Source organism: Pteropus alecto, unplaced genomic scaffold, assembly GCF_000325575.1.
Source record: "Pteropus alecto unplaced genomic scaffold, ASM32557v1 scaffold146, whole genome shotgun sequence".
In the NCBI taxonomy this organism is placed as follows: Eukaryota; Metazoa; Chordata; class Mammalia; order Chiroptera; family Pteropodidae; genus Pteropus; species Pteropus alecto.
The window spans coordinates 7915232-7924458 of NW_006442107.1; positions in this window are offsets into that span (position 1 = coordinate 7915232).

The following is a 9227-nucleotide window of genomic DNA, read 5'->3' on the forward strand; positions in this document are numbered from 1 at the left end:
TTTATATATTATATAAATATATATTTTAATTGGGTGAAAATTTCCAGCAATCTTTACTTTCCCCTACTATGTCACTCATAGTTATTTTGTTAATCTTAGCTAACAAGAATATCCAGGTTTTTTTATCTCATTATCTTATAGAGTTGGCCATTTTTCAAATGATGGCCTGACCAGAAGACAAAAGATGCTAAAAACATTTTGCTGTATGGAAAATTGCCACCTCAATGACTCACAGTTGATTTATTTATCAAGTTTGATTCTGGGCTCTTTCCTCCATGAGGCCAACTTTTTCCCCCCAAAATCTCTTCAGTCTGCATTAGTGCTAAATGACTTCTTTCTCTATTGATAAACAAAACTGAGTTCATTACTTAACTTAGTAAAGGAAAATCCTTCTTCCACAGACCTTTAGTAATGTCACCAAGGGGGAAAGGCAAGGAAAGAATTTATTAAGAATTTGAAGTTTGGTTTAAGGCAGGTATTTCAAAATGAGAATTTCATTAGGATTAGATAAGGATTCTGGTAGGTAGAAAGTTAGGATTGATAAAATAATAAGAGAAAAATTCTATTGAAAAGTCAATGGATCTTTGAGACAGTTCCTGTAATGAACAATTAAGTTATTTGTGTGGGGAAGAATTTCCTGGAATAATACTACTGTGCTAATGAAGACAATGGAATAGTAAAATCTCGGTCATGTAGTCAGTATGCTGGAGAGGGGAGGGGGCAGTTACTTTCAGTCCTCAGTGTCAAACTGTATATGGGGATATATGATTTTGTTCTCAGGTTCTCGATGTCCTAAACTATCAGGAATTTGGTCCCAAATTCCTCTTTAGGCTCAGCCTAAGATCTTTTCTATTGATGGGTTCAATTGATTGATTGATTGATTGATGAGAGAGAGAAAGAGAGAGAGAGAGAGAGAGAGAGAGAGAGAGAGAGAATATGTTGAAGATAGCTTTTTCACAAAAGAAGAATTACACACAAGGCTGTAGAGTTAGAAATTAAGCACATTTTGCTGAGGGCAATAGGGATTGTCTAGCCACAATAGAGACTTTAGAAAGAACAAAATTGATGAAAATATGATAATTATAATGGCCCCAATTTTACCACTAATTTTCTATCTGAACTTAAATATTTAAGTTCTTGCCATTAGGACAAATTTTCCACAACTGTAAAGAAATTCCTCATACTGTTTTTTCTTCTAGTTCTAGTATGCTCCAGTAGCTTATGAAAGCTAATATTCTGATAACAATGAATACCTTCCAGATGGGCATATGGCCAAACATTATTTTTTTTCCTCTCTCTCTATTATGTGTACCTTCTTGACTGAAGAAGTTAATGGTATCCCAGCAACAGATAAGCAATGCTCCATTTAATTGTCAAAGATTATAATTTAATGAACTTTGGAAAAAGGAAGTCAAGTTGACTACGGGGTTCTTTGTCTGATTAATTTGATGAAAATCTATAAACATCTGACCTAGCTCATTAACACCTTAATGAAGACAGAAGAATCTTTTATGCTCAGTTTCCAGAGAACAAGTGTTGTGTGTGGCATTTTTATTTTCCAGCCAAAGACTAATGAAGTCCATAAAGTAAAATTTACATATCTATATGTCAAAGTGAATGTGATAATAGTCAACACAACAATTTGAGTACTAAGGACCTTATCGATGACCCTATCAGAGGCAAATTGTCAGTTGATACTTTATCTCTTTCTCTCTTCCATTTCCCTCTCCTCCTTCCTAACACTGCTCTATCACTGCCTTGCACGTACATAGTATAAGTCTACTACCACCTAAAACATAGATGCCTCATAGAGGTTGTTTAGAATGCCAAACATTTATTGAGCAATTAATCTTAGTTAAATCATTAGAGTTGATAGAGACCCTGAAGGAGGAGAAATAAACAATTTTTGCCTCTGGAAGGTCAGCAGATTCAGCTGATTGTGGTGAAAAGGAGTCTGTTAGTTATTTGTTTAAGATAGCTCATAGAGTTGTTAGGAAGGCTGGAGAACAGGCTCAATTATAACTGCCAGAACTACAACTAGAAGCTGAAGTGTGTCCCTCTCTGTCTTTTATGGGCTAGGAATTCCACCTTAAAGTCTCTGATTCTGTTACCTTCAGAGATAGAGAGGGCTCCCATCAGGTCTCTGTTGAGTCTTGAGTCAGTCTTGAGCATCACAGTCAAAGTCTTGATAAAAATCTATAAACTAAAATCTAAATAAAAAAGAGCTCCTGAGTCTTGAACTCTTAAGTCAGTTTTGCTTGTGTGTCTGATTGGTGGGATCCAGTTCACATGCTCAGCCACAGATGTGAAGGAACTGGAAAGCAGATAATTCAGTATTTACAAAGGAGGATATTTTCCTACACTAAACCTCAAAAGGTAGGGAATTCCCCAAGCATGGAAGGTTGTCAGATGCCTAATGGCCAAAATGAATGGCAAATGTTTACAGGGAGTTTACAGTTTACACTCTGGGGAGAGACAAAGATGAAGGCCCAAGTAATGTTGGAAAAACTGCTCTTAGAAGAAAGGTAGAGTGATTGACTCAAATTAAGTTAGTAAGAATTAAGAATTAAGAAGAGTACCAGCTAAATAAAGAACTTAAGAAAGTACATTACAGGAAGAGCATAAGCAAAGCCTCTAAGGCTTAAGCAACAAGTGGAGAAGTCTCCAAATTTGCCCCATTCTCTTAATAGATTGCATGACTTACTTGGCTACGTCTGTTAAGGATGAGAAGCCAGTTAAGTCTTGAAATGCACCCTAAAGGACAATTGATGTGATAAAAACTGGCACTGAAATGCGGCTGAAGATTCACATGTTGTAGGACTCACAAAGAGCTATGTGAAACAGAAATTAATAATAAAAAAATCAGGTTTTTGCTTTAAAAAAGTTTATTTCATCAACATGAGACAGCACAAACTCACAGTAAATATTACTTAATTTCACATGAGGATTCTCTATTTCTTGAACTTCATGTCTATAATCATAGTTTTCAACAGCCCCCTTTTCTTGCTGTTATAAATGATTATACATTGTTTTTAAACATGTATTTCTATTCCTAAAATATTTCTTTCATATAAATGTCACCCAGTAATTTGGATATAGGAGATCTTTGTGAATTCAAATAGGAGATCTTTGTGAATTCTTCTATAGGCTCCTGACTGGGAGTTCATAGACTTCTTATTATATGACCAAAAGTATTCCTGAATTTTAATTCTTTTAGATTTTTATCAAGTGGTCATGAATGATGCTTATGTATGAACTGATGATATGATTCCTGCAAATTTATGTAATAAATATCTGTGGAATAACCCTTTTCAATGGAGCCTCTTAAAAACTGTATACTTTGAAACCAATATAGTTATTTCAGGGAAAGTTCACTGAGACTGGAGCCTTTGGGCATTGGTGTTTGCCTAGTGCCTTATTGAATTAAATAATCTAGGTAAATTACTTTCTTTACAATTTTAGAAATTTATCTAGATTATGGTCTACCAAGCCAGCTTGATAGACTATAAACAGTCTATATTTACAAGTAGTAAGTAAGATAGCACTTGGGCTGATAACTTATTTATATAGAATTGATTAGCCTGATACAGAGTATCTGAGAAAATCACATACCAGAAGATAATATAATATAAAACAGCCTTCTAAGAGTCAAACTTTTATTATGGGACCCTACAATCATCTGCAAAATACTAGAGTAGAGCATAGAAGCAAGTAAACCCAATTATGTGTCAACGAGTCTAACTAATTATAAATTCTTGGGTTGGCTTGGTTAGATTTGGAACAGAGACAGAGGATATTAAATTCAATAAATATCGATAGAATAAAAAAATGAATGAATAGATGCACTCAACAAATATTTACTGTCTTCTATGGCTGCATATGCTACACAATGTTAAATATGAAGTAATAAGAGAGTAAACATATCTGAGTTGATACTCCGAAATAATTTAAATTAAAATATATTTAAAATGCTGTTTTATTACCATAGCAATGGTAAGCCAGAGTTCAGTCCTTAGTTCTCATATTCATTTACATTTATTCCTTTGGTGAGCATATCCATACAAATTTGAAATCATCTAGATGCTTACTGTTCCTAAATACATGGCTGCAGGCCAGACCTTTCTTTCAAACAAGACTTACAAATCCAACTGCCCACTCAGCATCTCCTCTCGGTTGTTTAATATAGTGGTCCCCAAACTTTTTGGCACCAGGGACCAGTGCTCCTATGAGAATCTAATGCCTCATGATCTGAGGTGGAGCTGAGGCGGTGATGCTAGCGCTGGAGAGCAACTGCAAATACAGATGAAGCTCCCCTCACTTGCCCACCATTCACCTCCTGCTATGTGGCCCAGTTCCCAACAGGCCATGGACTAGTACAGGTCTGCAACCCAGGGGTTGGGGACCTCTGATCTAATAGACATTTAAAACTTAACATGTCCAAACATTATGCCTGCCAAAATTTAACATTTGTGTTAAAGGTTAATTTTCAAAGTAAAGGTAAAATCATAACTTTCATAGAGATACAAAATAACTATGTTAAAGATTATATTTAATTCATTAATCAAGTAATTGATAAGATGTTATAAGCAGTTCAAAGGATGATACAAAGAGCAGACACATTTATAGATCATGAATATTGAACAGACTGCAAATGGAAGCATAATTATCTTCTAGCAGTGGAAATGGAAGTCAATTGCATCTCTACCGAAGAAAGTTTGCATGACTACAGGCAAGAGTTATTTTGCATTGCTATCAGTTATATACAGTTTGCAGAGTTGTAAATTCATTTGATATCAATGAAAGGCTTAAATTTACCCATAAAATTAGAATCAGATAATCTGGAAAGATGTTCTCTAAACAGTACATAGTTGAGAATGAGGAAAATAAAGACATAATCAGATGCTTTAGGAAAACAGAGCTTACCATTCTCATGTCTTCAGCAAAAATACTTACTGGAGTATTCACTTTAGTAAGAAAAAAAATACATTTGGAATGCTATGAGATACAGGAAAGAACAATAGCAAAGATTTAGCAAATCAATTATGTAGGCTCATTTAACTATAACTGTAAAATATTATCATGTATTAGAAATTTAAAACTAAAATTATAGATAGCAATAAAAAAAGTAAGGAGAGAGGCTTTTAATGGATAGGTGAAATAAGCTTAAGTTCCTTCTGTTTAAATGGAGAAATTAAAATTTTTAGATGTTATTAAAAATATATGTTAAATGTTTTGTGCTAAATAATTAAGGAAATTTCCTAACTAGAAATATAATCTATTGTTCCTAAACCAAAAGAAAATTAAAAGAAAAGAATAGAATACAATGAAAATTTAATTGAGATATAGGAAAGTAGTAAAATAAAATAAAATAAATAAAATAAAATAAAAACGAAAGAATTCTCTCGTACCTTCGATCATGTGAGGACTCAGTAAGAAGACAGCCATCTGTGAACCAAAAAGCTAGTACCTTGATATTGGACTTCCTAGTCTACAGAATTGTGAGAAATAAATGTTCATTGTTTAAGTTAAAAAAATAATAATAGAAGGAATGAAAACAAGTTGAAGCGAAAGAAAATAATTCAAAGTTATTTTAGCATATCATATAATAGCACGTTATTTTAGCACATCATATAATAGTACAAATAAATTAAAATACATCAGTAATAACAATGGATATGAAGAAATTAATTTACTCCTCCCAAATGATTTAAGAATTCTGCCAAATAGTGAACAAATGTCAAGCCTAAAACAAAACTACATAAAAATGCTTAAAATTAAGGATAAAAGAGCTAACCTTTGAAACATTGGCCTAAAAATGGTGATACAAAAATTTTAATAGCATACAAAAGAGAACTTAAAGTAGAATTTTTAAAAGTGAATAAATCACATTACATAATAACAAAAGAGAAAATACACAAAGAAAATGTTGTAAACTGATAACACAGCCTTCAGATACATAAAGCAAAAGTGTTAGGGTTATTTTACAATAATTCAGTAAATCCACATTCAAATTCAGATATTTTTAAATCCATTTTTATTGTAAACTGAGAGTTATAAACAATTCAATAAGAAAACAGAGGACTTGATTACCAGAGTTAACAATCTTAATCAATGTATGTGTACAGATGGCCAAGTCACATAAACAGATTACATAATAAATTTCAAAGGAAACTTCAAGCTATTTCAAATAATTGATAACATATATACCATATTGTCTGACTGTAAATCAATTAAATTTGAAATCAATAATTAAGTTTTTTCCCCCAAACACAAGTTTTTACAAACTTAGAAAAACATTACTAACTTATGGGTTAGAGAATATTAAAATGGAAATTACCAAATGTTTATAAATGAATGAAAATGAAAGTACTGAATAAGATCTTTAGGGAAGCAGCTAAAGTTAATTAAAGGTAAATACATAGCTTTAAAAAAGTTGTGCATTGATCTCAGGAAGCTGGGAAAATAACAAAGTATAGTTGAATGAGTTAAGAAAAATGTAATTCTAAGTATATATGGGATTTAATGAAATTAAAAACATAGAAATAATAAAATGAAACACCCAAATTATAAACAGATTCTTTGTAAATTTAAATAAAAATACATACACTTCTACCCAGATAAATCTTGAGAAGAGGTACAAATAAACAATAGGAGTACATTGCCTTTAGAAATAAAATGTGATAAAAATAACTAAAGTTATTTTACTTTTTAAAAAATTATTACCATAAGCCAGCAATTTTAACAGTCTTAGGTGCAATATGCTCTTCCTCTCCCCAAAGTATTTGTTTTTCTATGATCTTAAAGAAGTTCTCCCCAATATGTGGTACCTTGATATTTGTATTATTTTGAGCTGCAGTTAAGGGAGACCCTGCAGGCTCATGAGAAACTTTTACCTTCCCCTTAAATAATTTAAATTTGGGTCCTTGCCCATTGTAAAAGTTAACACCAAAAAATAACTTTTTATGACTTATCTTATAGGGCAGAGTAAGCTACTAATTACTGAGCACCTGCTCTTCTTATCATCCTGTAAATGACCCTTCTCCCTTCTCAAGCTCCAAGGTGCCTCAGAACATCATATATACCTCATTGTTCCTTTTTGTCTCTGAACCTCTCATGTACGTGAGGTCTCTGACTCTCATGTATGTGAAGTTACCATGCTCACGTATATAATTAAAGTTGGTTATTTTCTTTGTTAATCTGTCTCATGTTGATTTTTAGACCAGCCACAAGAAACTAGGACAGAGGAAAATTTGTTCCTCGCCACAGCATAAACTAGTGCTGTGGTTACTGTTGAGTTATAATAACATGTGTGTTTGATTTAGTACATTTGTTACTTATCTTTATTAACATTGTACTTTAAGTGGAATTTAGTTTTTAAAAATTCTCCCTTAAATAATGGCCCTCAAAACAAATAGATTCAGCTACAGGTATTTGTTGCTAAATAAATTTTTAAGAGTTCAAAAAGTGAGCAGAGAGAAGTGGTTTAGGTTCCTGGTGCCTTTTCAGTTTTTTGATTTCGAGTTCTGTTTGAGACCTTTCTTTCCATGAGATCATTTTTTTTCTTCTAATATATTCCTTCATTTCTTGCTCAAAGTGAGGAAGAAACCTGCAAGGGTGAATTTGTACATGGGGGCTGCAGAGAGGGGAGACTTAGATGGGGAATCTGCAATGTGTCTGTCACCTCATCCAGTTCCCCTATGAGGTTATGTCTATCTCTATAAAGAGAGGGATTGATTTTTATAAGGAAATCTGTGGGACATGGAGTCCTTTGCAGTAAAGATTTGGAAGCCAGGTAAGCAAGTGAGATTTGATCTGGCCACACTGTAGGCTACGTGAAGAGACACAATGAATGTTTGGCATCGTACCCTCAGGTGTTACTTCCTATTTTGCATTGATTAATAATTGTCCTTATGTCTAGTTGTCTATACACTTATTTACTGGCAAACACAGGTACTTTGAGTTTTCATTGTGTGTGGCGAAATCTAAATTTAGGATAATGCTGTTTTCCTCTATGGTTCATACTTGTTCATAAGAATCTTATATTCTTCCCTTGTAACAGTGCTTTAACCTGTGATTAGTAAACAACTAACTTGACTTTCTTCTTAAAGCACAGTACACAGATTTGAAGGCATAAATATTGTTTTTCAGAACTTTGAAATGATGTTTTATTCCTTACTGACAAGGGAACAAAGGATTTCTATTTCTGGTCTTTGAGCTATCCTGTCAGAGAAGAAAATGCATTCATTGCACTGGGGTGCTGTCTGTTCACTGGAAATAATGAAATCAGAAACAACTAATGATTGACTAAAGTAACTTATTAGAATATGTGCCTGAATACACAAGGACCAAGTTCCAAACCTGTTGGAATTTCTTCTACATTTTTTTTCTTAAGAGTAATACTCTTACACAAAGCAGCCATTTTTCTTATTTTACTTAGCAATAGAAAAAATATATCATTTGATCAGTCATGTCAGTCAAAATGTGTGAATGAAGCCAACTAGTACCCAGTGCCTACAGGAGTATAAAATCAGCATTGGCCTCACTTTCCCTTTGAAATGTACAATTTTGAAGAAGGTGAAATTCGATATATTAAATCTCTCTTTCACTGCCCTGCTCCATTCAAGCCCTGAAACTTTTGGTCAGTGTTTCGTTATTGTAAAGTCAGGATAGTATGTAACTGCCTCATGGAAATTCCATGTATTTTAAGTAACTTATCTTCAATTTCTGAATGAAGAATGAAATGCTTTATTTTTAAAAAATAGAATTAAAGGAGAATGGATGGTAGATTTGGGGAACACCTGTTTTCTTGATGCCCTCAACTATTGTCTGTCCTACTTATACATAAGTTTGGACTTGAATGAGGTCCCTTAATGATGCCAGGGGCAATTGTCACTGTATAGTACCACACTAACAGCATAGAAAGGAACAGAGCAATGACATGGTGAGAGTGGTCTAAAAATCAGTGGTTAAATAATAAAAGCAATGCACAAAAGAAAACTATTGTTTTCCTTGGCTTCTTCTAATGAAAACCTCCTCCCTTCTCCAAGCCCCATTGTATGTACCGGGCCTGACACACAGGAGGCTGCTCAAATAGGATTTTAAGTACACAGACGTGATTTCTGCAACACCTGGTTTTCTTCTTTTTACTTCTTAAATTATAATATTTGTGCCTAATGGGTTTTCATGATTAATTATATGGAAATAAATACCAATCTCAATTTAATTAT